Here is a 15969-nt window from a genome sequence, read left to right as displayed (position 1 = left end):
AATACAACACAAGGATATGAAGCTGTTAGCAGAAGTCTGTGGCTGGTCTTTGCTACTTTGTGGGTTCTTGTTTTTCCTTCCCTTTATCCCCCTGGTTTTACTCCTAACACTAGATAGGAGAGAAACAAGGAGGGAGGGAGACAGACAGACAAGGGGGGGGACAGTGGAGAGGAGTAGAGAGAACCCTGAATCTAATTTCTTTCCTTTTGTTTCTTTGATCACAGCTACTAACAAACTGCAACCAACCTCCCTAAACAACCAACAAACACCTGATGAGGCTCTAGCGTTTCTATATGTTCTACAGCTGACAAAACCACGCTTCTGCTAGAGCAAGAGGCAAATCATGTGACAGCCCAAAGCGGCCCCACATGCTTACACCTGGGATTAAAATGAAAGCCCATTCTTACAATATTTTTGTGTTTTTAAAAGAACAAAACCTCAGAATTGTCACTAGAGAAGTGCGCCCAGCAACACTGCCTGTGATACTTGGCAGTGATAAATAAGTTATATCCAGCTTCAAAGTTATAACCCGCCCCTCTGCGCCCCCCTCCCCGCCCCTCCCCTGCCAAAGGGCAGCCAGGAGAGGAAAGCCAGTGAGAGAAAGATGGGGAGGTTACTGCAGGAGTGAGGTGGGGAGAATATGCCATAGAAGGTCAGTTTTCTCATGGTGCTTGTGGGCAGTCAGACATGAAAAATGCCAGCGTCCTCACATGCTCAATGCAACCATTGGCTTCAGAGATGTACAGCAAACTGCTCTGGCTAATCTTAGGGGCTGAAATAGTAACTCTGTTGAAAAATTGGATGGTTAGGTGGAATTTGATAGAAGGACAAGCTAAGTGAAAAATGTCCATTTAGTTGATCTAAAAAAAAAATCCATAAGAAAACTTGTGGATACTATGTATAAATTTGCATCTTGGCTACAAGGATTTTAGTTGGGTTCACAGATGGATACTTAGGATATAAGTAGAAAATAATTGCTAGTTTTTTAAAAGCTGGAAATACTTGTGAGATTAGACAACTGAAGTATGTAAGGAATACTAGATTTGTTTGCTGTTGTAATTTAAAAATGCACTCAAAGTACTAGAAAGACGGCACCGTGGTTAAAAGCACTGCATGCCCTTGGAGAGGACTGGGGTCCATTCCTAGGACCCACATAGTGCCTCACAGCCATCTGTAACTAGTTCCGTGGATCCAGTGCCTCTTCCGGCCTCTAGGCACAAGGCATGCACATGCAGACAGAACACCTGTACAGGTCAAAAAAATAACACATGAAAAATCAAGTAGAAAGCTTAGCTTTGATTTCTCCTCATCCTGTAGATCCCTTAAAAAGACCAGTCACACTCACCCCCCGCCACACACACACACCTTGGTCACACACAGGTCAGCAAACCATGCATTGCCAACTGCTTAAATCTGACACTGCTCAGTTTTTGTAAACAAAGTTTTATTGTGATACATCCACACCCGTTTTTTATTTTGTTGCTTTGGCCTTAAGAAAGTGGGGTCTATGTACTTGTGGCAGTGGTCAACAGAACTTAAAACACTTTATAGAAAAACTGCTAACATGTGCTTAGACTAAACAGGAAGATGAACATACTAAACTGTCTACACTTTTATTCTTTATGAGTTCACATGTGCTTATTTTACCCACCAAAATGTAAAATGATAGTACATAATTGTACAAGGGCTTGACTTTTTGCAGGGAGGTGGTGGTAGTGACACCTTTTGAGACAGTTTTGCCAAAAGCCCAGGCTGGCCTTGCACTCATGATCCTGATTATCAACCCTAGTTTAAAAAATTTTTTTTGTCCAAGACAGTGTCTCACTATGTAGCCTTGGTTGGCCTTGAATGCATGGAGATCCACCTGCTTCTATATCTGTAGTGCTGCCATTAAAGATGTATACCATCAAACTCGGCTAAAATACCCACTGTGCACTTTTTTTTTTTTTAAATCAGGATCTGATATATCCCAGCTGGCTTTAAGTTCATATGGTAGCTGAAGATACTGGGCTACCATGCCTATTTTTGTTAATGTTGTTTGGTTTTAGTGCTAGGGATCAGACTCGGTGCTTCACTCATCCTAGGGAAGCACTCAGCCAACATCTGCATCCCCAGCCCAGAGTACAGGCTACTTTAGTCAATACCTTGGTATGCACTTGTGTGCGTAGGTAGCATTGTTTTGGAAGGTCCATTTTTAGCATCCATGTACTGGAGTTCACCTTATGGTTCCTATTTGCAAGGCCCAGTTACCTACAAAGGTATTTGCTGTGTTTCATTTTCACCATTAAGATAAGAGTATTTGTATTCTTTGACACTATTGTAAGATTTTAAAGTGAGTCTAGCCTTATTTTCTAAATCCTCATTTGCTTATTTGGGTTTTTTGGTTTGCTTATTCCCTGCCTCATCAAATTCCAAATAGTACATGGAAATCAACACTGGAAAAACAGATTTATTTATGCCAGTAAAGTCTGGTCTGTTTTTTTGTTTGTTTGTTTGTTTTGGGGGGGGTTGTTTTTGTTTGTTTTTGTCTCTTCTTCCCTTACCTGCCTCCCTAGGTCACGTACACAGATTGGTTCCAGACTCGTGGGCTCAAGTGATCCCCCCACTCCAGCCTTCTGAGAAGCTGAAACATGGGTGCTTCCACCATGCCCAACACATTGTGCATGCTTCTAGGTGAGAGTAGCTAAAGTGTTGGTCCCACAGGCTCTAGCCACGTAGCCTCTTAACCCATGTCTTTTGAGTGCTGGGATTATATTTATGTTCCATGATACCCAGGTAATGTAGCAGAGCATAATAATTTATTTACTGGTTTGCCCACGAGTCTGTAACAGCTATGACAGTAGCTCTTTGATAGGTGACTGAATTAATGTTAAGACATCTTGGCTGTATGTGCTTAGTACTCAATGCTACTTAAGTCAGTGAGTATGCTTTGGGATCACTGATGGAAAAAATAAGAGCTCACATAAAAAAGCAGCAGTCCTTGAAAGTTACTGCTCCATACTAATGCATAATTTTTCTTCATCTACAGATACCTAGAATGTACCGTGAAGCAGGTACTGATTTGGTGTTAGAACATAGCTATAGGCAATATGCAAAGCTGGTCTAGAAATGTAGGGGCAAACATGGACTTACATTTGAATTACAATAGAGTGAGGGGTACAGACAAATCTTCAGGAAAACAGAAGCAGTGGTGAACGCTGAGGGGCATGGGTGGGGGTGCTAAGGCAAAGTAGAGCACTGGCAAACAGCTTCTATAAAAAGATACCCAGCTGAGACTTGAAGTCAAGGAAGAATGATGTAAGCCAAAGTCAGGAGCAGCACAAACATGCAGGTCAGGTAATGCAAAATCTAGGGCTTGTAGAACTTTTAATTATAAAGCATGGAGAAAATGAAGGCCAAGCTGAACTGGTAGAAAGCAGGCTTCCTAGGCAGTGTTAAGAATTCTGACCTAAAAGAGTTGAATATAGCCCTGTTTACAATCTTAAGATATGACTGGGTGCAGACTAAGGAAGATTTGAAAAGGAACAAAATAAGGCAAGAAGTTTGAAGACTGATAACTTGTGAAACAGCCTGGCTAAGAGAGCAGCCATCCTTCTCAGGTGGCCTGCTAGGAAAGTTGGATGAAGAGTGGTAGAATCTTTTAGGGAAGCAGTTGGCTGATGGGAAGATGTTGAGCTGAGGTTTAGACACATCCAGGACAGTCTCCTGTAGATATCATGGTACATTCTAGATTATTAAGAAATGAGACTCACATGAGAGGTCTGAGATAGAGAAACGCATTTGAGTGTGCACATCATTAGTATGTAGAAGCTAATTAGGTTTGGTGGCTCATGCCTGTAGTCACATTTGGGAGGCCAAGATAGGTAGATTGCCATGAATTGGATGTCAGACTGGGATACAGAATGACTAAGCCATATTTCAGAAATGAGAGGGAGAAACTACCAAAGGCATATAGTTGAGCTGAAAAATAGTTCAGAGCTAAACAGAATTCTCAACAGAGGAATCTTGAGTGGCTGGAGAAGCACTTAAAAGAAATGCTCAATGTCCTTAGTCATCAGGGAAATGCAAATCGAAACAACTTTGAGATTCCATCTTATACCAATCAGAAATGGCTAAGATCAAAAACTCAAATGACAGCACATGCTGGCAAGGATGTGGTGGGAGTGCAAACTTACACAACCACTTTGGAAATCAATCTGGCTTTTTCTCAAAAAAAAAAAAAAATTGGGAATATCTCTATTTCAAGACCCTGTTATACCACTCCTGGACATATACCCAAAAGATGTTCTACCATACAAGGACACTTGCTCAACTATGTTCATAGCAGCTTTATTCATAATAGCCAGAATCTGGAAACAACCCAAATGGCCTCCAACTGAAGATTGGATGTAGGAACCAGGCCCGACTGGGCTGCCTACCTCTCTTGCTGTTTCATGTCCTGTTTCTAGCAGCTTCCACGTCTGTTTATCTTGGCTAGCTAGTTGTGTTAACTGCTCTGAGAACGCGCCCCTCCCTTCCTTGAGACTTTTCCTCCTGTGTGCGATTACATCTTGAGGGATTTCACCTGGGAGGAGGATTCCTGTTTTGCTGCCTATAAGAAGGCTCTTTGGAACTCTGGGACGAGATTAAACCGCTGCCGCAGCTGCTGCTCTCTTAGCACGAAGGACCCTCTGTGTTATTGTGTGTGTGTGCGCATGAATTAAATCCGCAGCCCCTCGACCTCCACTCGGTACTGCGGTGGCGAGGGCGCCACAAGTGAAGGTTCCACTGAGATCAAGGAAAGAAGGGAGGAAGCTGACAGATCGCCCAGGGAAGCTGGCCAGCGCCTCAGGGAGGTAGGAAATGGGCGTATTGGAAATAGGTGCCACAGGTTTGTCCACAGTTCTGGTGGACTAGTGATTAAGGCGCCGGGAAAATAGGTGCCACAGGTTCGTCCACGGTTCTGGTGGACTAGTGATTAAGGCACTGGGATTAAGTATGAGAGTGTTAAAGATTTTATAAAAACAATAGAACTGAGTAGTCCTTGGTTTATGGTATCGGGAGAGCTAAAGGATAAGATTGGGATCAGGTGAAGTCTGATCTCCAGAGGACTTCTCTGGGTCCAACAGTGTTCCTATCGCTACCTTATTGTTATGGCGTCTTGTTAGAGATGCGCTTAGGAGCGAGAATGAGAAAATAAGAGAGCAGCTAGGAAGTTTGGAACTTGCCCCAAATGAACTGCAGGAGGAGCAATCTGTAAAATCTTTGGCCCCGTCTGAGATTGCCTCTGATATATCTTCTAATTCTGAGGAGGAAGAGGCAACTTTAACCTCTGAAATACAGGCCCTAAAGAAGTTGAAGGAGTGTAAGATTAAAGGAAAAGAAACTAGAGGAGAGTGGCCCTCGGCATATAACCCAGATTATCAAAGTCAATTATCTTTGGCAGAGCCTTCTGCTCCTTCTCGGGGAGTAGTCTTTCAGTAGTTGAAGTGCCTCACCCAACTAACCCAGGACAGATGCAGAGACAGCATGAAGCCCTCCAGTTTAAAGACATAAAAACAGCTTAAGGAGGCAGTTATGGCCTATGGTCCACATGCCCCTTTTACAATTGCCATTTTTGAATCCTTCACAGGACAATTCTTAACACCTAGTGATTGGCAACAAAGGTGTAGAGCAGTCGTCAGTGGGGGTGATTATTTGCTTTGGCGCAGTGATTATCAAGAACAGTGTATTCAGACCGCCGCACATAATGCAGCAGCTGGGGTTCCACAGAGAAACGTGGATATGCTAGCAGGCATGGGTTTGTATACTGAGCTTAGTGCCCAGATACAATATGACCCAGCTGTGTATGCACAGATTGCAACTTGCGCCACGAGGGCTTGGAAGTTCTTGCCTAATAAGGGGGCAGGAGAACAGCTGTCTAAAGTGGTCCAGGGACCCTCGGAGCCCTTCCAGGAATTTGTTGATCGCCTTATGCAATTGGCAGGAAGGATTTTTGGAGATGTGGAAGGAGCCATGCCTATTATTAAACATTTGGCCTTTCAAAATGCTAATAAGTATTGTCAGGAAGCCCTTCGGTCTTATAAATATAAAAGTGTGAATGACTATCTGATAATTTGCCGAAGTATAGATACTACTCACATAATGGGACAAGTATTAGCTTCTGCTGTTCAGGGACGGTCACCTTCTGGGGGAGTCTGGCCGAAAGCATGTTTCAGATGTGGCCAGATAGGACACCTTAAGAGAGAATGTACTCGAAGGGAGACTGGACAAGCTGGAGGTAGAGTTGATCATACTAAGCCAGGTTTGTGTCCTTGTTGCCAACGAGGGTATCATTAGGGGAATGAGTGCCTCTCTAAGACAGATAGGCAAGGGAGGCCATTGCAGGGAAACGGGCCCTGGGGTCAGCTCCGGGCCCAGTCAAGACAGGTGTGCGGAGCATTGCAGACACCTGCCCTTCAAATGATTCAACCTGTGCATTCTATCCCCCAAAGAAACCCATTTTTATCTGAGATCTCACCCGGGGGACAGCAGGCAGCGCAGGACTGGACCTCTGTACCTCCACCGGAGTCATATTAACACCTCAGATGGGCCCCCAGGCCATTGGGACAGGAATTTTTGGTCTGTTACCCGATGGCTCATTGGAACTGTTGCTGGGTCAAGTAGTGCCCTCATAAGACTTTATGAGAGGTCTTAAAGTTATTCCTAGAGTCATTGATGCTGATACAAGGGGAGAAATAAAAATTATGGTGGAAACTACTAAAGGTACCCTGGTGATTCCCCAGGGAGCCCGTATAGCTCAAATAATCCTAGTACCTCAATTCCGAACAACCAACCCATTTTTAAAGGAAAAGAGAGACAAGGGAGGGTTCAGCTCTACTGGGCTAGTGGCTTATTGGAGTGCAACCCTTAATGACCGCCCTATGCTTACACTGAAAATTGATAGCAGAGACTTTAAAGGCCTACTGGACATGGGAGCGGACACCTCTGTCCTTTCTCCTATTGGCTGATGGCCTGGCCACTGCTACAAACAAATACCCAATTGCAAGGAGTGGGAACAGTCAACACTCCTTTTCACAGTATTAAGATGTTGACTTGGAAGGATGAGGAGGGACATCAGGGAATATTTCAGCCATATGTCCTCCCTCATATTCCTATTAATTCATGGGGAAGGGATATACTGGAAGGAATGGGGGCTATATTGACCACACAGCCAGTACAAAGAATGTTAAATCAACAAGGATTTTGTCCAGGACAAGGTTTAGGCAAAAACCTACAGGGCAATAACTGTCCTGTCTCACACCAAGAGATAACTCTCTGCCACCCTTCTGATAAACAGGGGCTAGGGTATTTTCCATAGAGGCCATTGTTGAACAACCTCCAATTCCCACTATTCCCATTAACTGGAAAAATGATACCCCAATTTGGGTTGAACAATGGCCCCTGTCTAAAGAGAAGTTGGAGGCTGCCAATATGCTTGTACAAGAGCAGCTCGCTCTAGGTCATATTATACCTTCTGCATCCCCTTGGAACACACCTATTTTTTGTTATCAAAAAGAAATCAGGAAAATGGAGATTGTTACAGGACCTTAGAGCTGTCAATGCTACGATGGTAGTTATGGGGGCCACTGGACCTGGCCTCCCTGTTCCAGTAGCCATTCCTAAGCATTGGCATGTGATTGTAATCGACTTGAAAGATTGTTTCTTTACTACTCCCCTACATCCCAATGATTTCCTACATCCTAGTGATTTACATCGGTTTGCCTTTAGTGTTCCCTCTGTTAATTTTCGAGAACCTTATAAAAGATATCAATGGGTAGTATTGCCTCAGGGTATGGCTAATAGTCCCACCATTTGTCAGAATTATGTGGCATCTGCCATAGAGCCTGTCAGGATGCATTTCCCTGCTGTATATATTATTATATGGATGATATTTTGCTGGCTGCACAGACAGAGGAGGAGGTATACTCTGCTTTAGCTGACTTACAGGAGATGCTGAAACGGGCTAATTTACAGATCTCACCTGAGAAAATTCAAAAGCAATTTCCTTATCAATATTTAGGTCATCGGTTGTTGCAGAGTGGTGTTAAACCTCAAAAGATTACTTTAAAATTGGATTCCCTTTCCACTCTCAACGACTTTCAGAAGCTTCTGGGAGATATTAATTGGATTCGTCCCAATTTAGAAATTACTTCTGGTCAGTTAAAACCTCTGTTTGATATTTTGCAAGGAGATCCTGATCCTACTTCTGCCCGACATTTGACAGCAGAGGGTCGTACTTGCATAGAACTTCTGCAAAAGGCCCTATCTCAGGTCCATGTTAATTATATAACTGTTATTGCTATTGATATTCTGCACAGCCCATGCTCCTACTGGAGTCTTTTGGCAGACCGGGCCTATCTTGCAGGTACACTTGCAGGCTTCACCTGCTAGAGTAGTAATTTCTTATCCTCAAGTTGTAATAACACTATTATTTAAAGCCCCGAAAATCCAGCCTGCATATTTTTGGAAAAGAGCCTGATATAGTAATCCCTTCTTTTTCTTCAGCCCAAGTAACATGGCTTCAAAGTAATAACGATGATTGGGCAATTTTTATGTCTTCTACCCTCAGAAAATTTGACAATCATTATCCTCCAAATAAGTTAGTTGAATTTTTAAAAATGCACCTTGTTGTTTTTCCTAAAAGTATACAGAAGCAGCCTATTCCTCATGCTAGGGTGGTCTTTACTGATGGAACTTCTAAAGGTATTGCAGCAGTCTTTTCCCAGGAGGTAATCAAGTGAATTACGGTTGCCACCCTTTCTGCAGGTGGCAGAATTGCAGGCTGTTCTTTTGGCTCTACAGTTATTTCCTAATACATCTATAAACATTTATTCTGATAGTAAATATGTAACTCAGATTCTCCCTCCCCTGGAAACATCTGCCTATGTAGCTCCTATTTCTTTGGTACATGGCCTTCTCTTACCGAGAGTTAAATCTGCAGCCCCTCGCCCTTGACTCGGTACTGCAGTGGCGCGGGTGCCACAAATGGATAAAGAAACTGTGGTACATTTACACAATGAAATACTACTCTACTATTAAAAACAAGGCATGAAATGTGCATGCAATTGGATAGAATAGATCATCCTGAGAGAGAGAACCCAGTCCCAGAAAGATCCACATGGTATGTACTCATAAGTGGATTTCAGCCCTATAGTACAAGATAAACACACTACAATGCACAGACCCAAAGAAGATAAGTCACAAGGAGGACCCAAGGGAGGATGCTTAAATCTCACTCACCAGGGGAAATAGACAGTGGAAGTGGTTGAAGAGAGGAAACAAGGTAGGAAAAGGAGCACAGAGAGAAATGAGGGTGGAGAAAAGTAGAACTTTAGATGTGATAAGTCTATTAGATTGGGAATGACAAAGGATCTTTGGTCTTGAAGATACTCCAAATGTAAGCTATGCATAGATGACAAACAAGCTGAGTTACTTGCTATGAAACTTGAAAAGTTCTCATTTATGAGTAATTGACTTCCAAGGGAGACAAATTTTTGAATGGGTAAACATTTGTTGAAAGCCCTAGATAGATGCCCCAAGAATCTTGGAGAATTCCCCCCCCCCAATAAAGGTAAATTAAAAACTCTATAAAATTGAACACTGTAAAAGCAGTAGTTGCTGGGAGATAGAGGAGATGAGTGTGCTTGATACCTTTTGTCCGTGCTGTGACAATACTTGACAGGAAGCTGGCAATGAAGGAACAAGTTTCTCCTCCCTTTCCCCCTACCCCCCCACCATATGTGTGTGTGTGTGTGTGTGTGTGTGTGTGTGTGTGTGTGTGTGTGTGTGTTGGGTCACAGTTAAGGGCTGCAGGAGGCTGTTTGCTCACATGTCAGAGAACTAGAAAGTGAAAAAAAGGGATGCAGATGCCCAGTGCTCTTCTTTATTCCGCCCAGCCAATGGCATGGTGCAACTCCCACCCAGGGCAGGGCTCTCTCTTCAGTCAAGGGTCTCGGGAGACATTCAACAAGCATACTCCAAAGGTGTGCCTTGCCAGTGCCCAAGAACGAACAGGATGGACACTGGGGTTTTAAATTACACTTATTTGGTTATGTGTGTATGTGTGTTACCAGAGGCATGTAGAGGTCAGAGGGCATTTGGGAGTCTGTTCTATCATGATTTCTAGGAATTGACAGTAAGCATCTTTACCCATTGAGTCATCCCATTGGCCCATTACAGGACCCTCAGAGCAAGGAAGTTACTTCATGAGGTTTGTGAAATTGCACATTTCAAACTCACCAATCCTGTCACATAAAAGGATGAAACTGGTATGAATTAAGAGCTTAGTTAATAAGGAAATTGTCATAATCTCATTTGACTGTAATAAATAGCCCTCCCACGGAGGCTGTAAGGAGTGAAGGAGGTTCTGAGTAGGAGCCGAGATAGATGGGAAATGTGTGTGCTATCTGTTCATTTTGTTAATGTTAACCTAAATCTCCCGGTAATGTGTGTAATGTTAAGGCTCCTGGAGAAAGAGATGGTGCTGATGTAAAACCTCATCTCTGACTTCAGAAGCATTGTGCCTGGGGAGTCATGGAACCAGATCTTGTAAATGATGGAGGGAAAAGCTGTCCATTTGGGAACAGGTAGGAAGACAGATACACTCAGATAAGTGAAGGCAAAAAATGTGTTGTCTCCAAACATTCACTACTACAAAGACTGAAGGCTGACATGACAGGTCTCTGGGAAGGAATTTATAGAGCCCATAAATGTAAACTTGAGAAAGTGTACTTTCTAGGCCTCAACAGAATAGGCGTATGAAAGTGAGTTGGTCAGCGGTGGGACATTTGAGAATCACATTGAGTAACAGTGGCTGGAAAGGTGTTAAGAAAATTAACTTGATATCACCCCCCCCCCCAATAAAGTAAATGACTAGTGAAATGTAACAATTGCCCATTGCTTCAAATAAGGGATTTTTAGTCATATTAGCAAAAGCAGATTCTGTAACGGAAGCAGAAGCCACCGTATGGTGGAGCTGCAGAGACAAGACTTGTTAGTTCTGCTTGAAAAGAGAAGTGAAGGAAAAATCTTAAGAATGGGAGTGGGTGACGTTTGCTTTTAGCCTTAGATACGACTTAATTATGAAGTTACGGGACACTATTTAATATTGCACATATGCATGGTATTTAGTCATCTTGAATAATACGTTTAATTGTACTTGACTTAAATTGTGCCTCAAAATTTATGAAAATTTATTAATTTATCTGTGGCTGTTCGACATTAGTTGTCAGTGGAAAGAGTCATGTCACCAGCTTACAAAGAGTTTAACATAACTTTCCGGGTTGTTGAAAAATACTCTCCTATTGTAAAATGTAAATTCACTTTTGTTGTTGCTACGTATTCAAAAGTTGGTAGACCTCTTAGCACTGCTTATGTTTTTTCTTTGTATAAAAGCCAAACTTCTTAGTACCAATTTAAAATGATACAAAATACAAGAAAATTATGCTTATATTTTAATTTAGTATATGTGTCAAAGATTGGGGGTGGGTGGGCTAACAATGCATGAAGTATTCTTTCCTAAACTTTTATATGGAACGACTCTGAGGTTTTGTTTGTGTGTTTGTTTCTTCTTTTTTTTTTTTTTCTTTTTTAGTGGTGTTGCTGCATAGCACAGGCTAGCATAGAATTTGTTAAGTTGCTTAGTCTGACCTTAATTTGCGATTCTCCTTCAGTTGAAGTGACAGGTGTGCAGCATCATGCCTGGCTGGAACCACTCTTAGACCGCAACAGTAAAGGGAGTAATGCTTTAGCTTAAACAAACAAACAAACAAACAGGCAAAATAAACTAATATTCTCCTGTGCCGAAGCATGCAGACTTCATTTGAATCTCTGGCATCCGGTCAGTGCATACAACTCGTAGGCACTCTTTAATACATATTTTTAAGCAATTGAACAAGAGAAAGGCTAAGAAGGCTAATTGCAAATAATCTAAATAATTTTTTTGTCTCATGTCCCGGGATAAGAGATTGGGGAAACTGGGTCCCTGTGATTCAGTTTCCAGTTGTGATGTGCTGCTCTCCTTGCAAGCGATCCTGTTTGCCCCCACCAAGACTTTTTCAGTCAGTCACTTCCCTATCATGACCTATGTCCATACATAATGAGATGGGCAGCTCAGCCAACAGAGATTGCATTCCCACACTTTGATGGTGATCTGTTTGGGATGTCATACAGGAAGCATCCTATATGACACCATAGATCAAATAAGCCACATGAGATGTTGTGTTGTCATGATGCTACAGGCTAACTACTTTTTCTGTCTCAGAAATGAGCAGGAGAAGGGAGCAATGATACAAATGGCAGTGAGGACAAATGGGGCAGGAAACTATGCAAAACCCACTTGAAAAAACATTCTATTCCAGCTTAGAAAGAACCCACACAGTCTCTGAAATTCTTTGCTACATTTTTGGTTGAGTGATCTCACCTGCCAAGGGTCTAGTTATCTTCAGTGTATTTCCTGACGATCTTTCTCCTTGACCAGAAAGAATGAACAATTTTGGTAGCCTCTGCTAAAATACATGATGACGTCTAGACATCTCCCTCTGGCCACTGACCTTATTCATACAGGACACACAGTTTCCATGGCTTTGCTGGTATTTGTGGTGCAGTTACAATATTGGCTATGGAACTCTTTAAATGTGGTATATTTGAATTCTAGCTGTGCACCTCAGGGAGTTCAAGCCTTTGATGCCTTATGTAAGTTCCTAGCTGTACATTTTTCTGTTTGCAAGATGTGGATCATGATATCAGTCTTTTATGGCTACCAGAATTAAGTTACCTGGCTGGCTGGCTGTCCTCCACTAGAGATAACTACAGTATAAGAACTGTCACTTAGACACTTAACTAGTTTAAATGGTTAACATGGTTTTTACTTTCAAGTTTTCCTCAGGAAGAATAGGTTGGAGTTAATTAAGAGTAAGGTTTGAGCCTATATACTTTTATTAATTCACTTTTATAATCCTAGCCTCCTCTGCTTGATTCTACATGAAGAAACCAAATTTATCTGAAGGCACACGTTAGTTCCTCAATAGTGAAAAAACCAGTTCTGTTTTTTTTTTGTTTGTTTTTTGTTTGTTTTTTGTTTTTTTGTTTTTTGGTACACAGATAACTCCCTTAATGAGTGTACATCTAGGGGCCACATTTTTTCATCCAAATGAGTAATTCTGTGTATCATTGAAATTACTTAGGAATTTAAAAGCTAACTGGGTCCCTTGGAAAAAATCTGATCTTCTGCTTTTCTAAAGAAAGGCTCAGGCTTATGGAGCCCAAAGGACCACTGATGAGTAGACAGCTGCTTCCCACCACACCATATGGAGCTGCCCGCATTGAAGGCTTCCTCCAAGGCAACGGTGAACTCCAGTGTTGAGAAGATGAAAAATGAGATGGGTCACACATCCAGAGTGCCTTATGTCATCCCTTCAGCAATCTGGTTGTCTTTTTCAGTGCTCCACTCCTGTGACATAGTTCCTTACTCATTGTAGACTGTTCACCTGATAAACACCCTGTTTAGTTACCCCAGGTTCAAAGGACTTTGAGCTTGCAGTGGTAATTAGAGTCTCCCACACAGTGTTCCCACCGTCTTATGAACAGTTACCAACTGGTTATTTCTGGGTAAGAGTGTTCATCCCCGTGTCCTCTGCCTCTTGGGGAGAATTGTTTGATGAAGATTGGTCCTACCTGCTGTGTTAGCAGTGTTGCCCAGACTCCTGTTTTATGTTCCCTTCAAGGGCTCTTAGTTTCTGATTCTTTATTCTGTTCTGTGTCAGAATAACCCGAAGAGACAAGACTATGCCATTAGCATCCTTCCTGAAAAGATAGAAACTATTTGGTTTCTAACTTTAGGTTTTAGGAAATAGTATGTCTCTTTGTTCTCACCTTGGTCCCTTTGGTAAAACTTTCTATCCCAACATCAAGGGCCTAGTGGTTCAGCTGAACAAAGAAGACGGCCCTTGACGATGGCCCTTGTACTTGAATGGCCTGAATGAGGCATGGCCATCCATTGTCTTCGCATGCATGCTGGCTGAGAGACCAGTTTCTCTGGAGGCTCAGTCTGGCCTGCAGAAGCTAGGTATGACAGATGGGAGTGACGCAGCATCCGTGTTGATTGCCACTTTCATGGCAAATTTTGTCTTTCCGTTTCCCAACTCATTTGTCTGGTTTCTGTCATTGGAGGGGTGGGGTGTGTGTGTGTGTGTGTGTGTGTGTGTGTGTGTGTGTGTGTGTGTGTGTGTGTGTGTTTGCGTGTGTGTGTTTGCATGTTGTATAGCTTAGTTTTCTTTATATCTAATTATACTTTTTTAAAAAAAAATAAGAAACAAAAATGGCAGCAACAAAAGAAACTCTGATGAACTGGAGGGTCACCTTTGGGTTTAAAAGCAAGCAAGGTAGGACTGGAGAGATGCTTTAGCCCCAAAAGTGCTTCCTGCTCTTACAAGGAACCCAAGTATAACTACCAGTCCCACATTAAGTGGCCCACAGTCACCTGGATCTGGGGCTCTGACACACTTTTCTGGAGTGCCGGCACCTGCATTCATGTGGTACACATAAATACATTCAGGCACATACATATAAAATAAATGATTAAAAAGAAAAAAACCAACAGTGTGACATCACTGGTGTCAGAAATCAAGAAAGGAACACTGGTTTCAAGAGGTCTTTGTTTTCCAAATTCCTATCACCTGCTCTACTGCCCCCTCAGGCCCTTAGTGGCCCAGAGGTCATGTGGCTGGCCATCCTTTCCTTTGGAAATAGTTTCATTTTGAATGAAATTTATTCCATTATTTTGTGAGACTCTGTTGTCTCACATAATGTTCCTTTTACAGAGTTTGAATTCTAAGTATTTCTGGAAGAGAGACAGTTGTGTTTTGATTTGCCGTCTTGCTGCTTCTGGGAGTCCCCTGTGTACAATGTCTTCTGTTGAGGCCTAGGGACACAGCTGAGCCACATACTTAATGAGGTCTTCTGTGTCTGACCCACATGCATCCCATAAGGCACTCTGAGTACCCATCATTACTGTCATCTTAAATGGCTCTAAGTGGATTCTTGATGACAGTGACCAGTTGGTGTCATTCTCTAGAAAGTGGGTGAAGTCATTCACTCATTAAAATTTAATGGATGCCATTTACTGTGAAAGGGGCTAGGAATTTGAGACTAATGCACATAGTGGTTCCTCAATTGAGTGCTTCAAGGTCTTGGAATCATGATTTACACTGAGATTTTTTTAAAGAAAAGATGCGAGCCCAGGGGAGGGGCGATTGGCTGTGAAGGATGAAGAGAGGAGCTTCCCTGCCAGTACTCATCCAGTAGGCATCTGCAGAACACTCAGAGCTGTGCAGGCGTTAGGAAGACAGTGAACAGGGTCAATAAGTGGACAGGATTCCGCTATCACCGAAGGAAGAACGAGACAAGTACGAAATATGCAGATTGTGTTTCATAAGACCAACTTCAGATTAGATGGACGAGAAAGGTGACTGGGAGACAATGATAGGTCATTTTACATCATCAAGTAAAGTGGGGGCCAGTTGTTCAGAGGACTGAGGAAATGACAGCAGGCAGAGGAAGTAGCTTGGGCAAAAATGTTAAAGAAGACACATGACTTGTGGGTTTGAAGAAAGTGAAGAAGAGAAGTGTGTGTGTGGGGGGGGGGGGGCAGGGCATTTGTGCCAGGTGGGTGAGACCCGGAGCTCACAAAATGAATTAAGTTACAGTAAATGCAAAGTGTAAAGGAAGTCATTGGTGGGGTGATGTAGATTAGACCTCTGCTGAGTGGGAGGAAGAGCGAGCATGGTGGGGTAATGCCACCAAGTGCTCAGCAGATAGAGTGGGTGGTGTCAGAAGGTGATGGTAGGTAAATATCCCAACTGAGAGGCTGACATAGAGATTTCTGTTACTGCACACACAGATGCATATGCCCACGCTCTCACATGCGCATGCTTTCATGGAGACCAGAGG

The 15969-nt window shown here is 42.7% G+C and overlaps 1 protein-coding gene across 1 annotated transcript in view; it reads right to left on the bottom strand.

Annotated features, from left to right (window-relative positions):
* The window catches only part of LOC311595874 (uncharacterized protein), a 171707-nt gene that overhangs the window by 124735 nt on the left and 31003 nt on the right, over positions 1–15969 (bottom strand). The window lies entirely within an intron of this gene.

Source organism: Acomys minous, assembly GCF_964271855.1.
Source record: "Acomys minous genome assembly, chromosome: 4".
Lineage (NCBI taxonomy): Eukaryota > Metazoa > Chordata > Mammalia > Rodentia > Muridae > Acomys > Acomys minous.
Note: the sequence above shows the minus strand (reverse complement) of the source record. Positions and strands in the feature narration are given on the sequence as shown.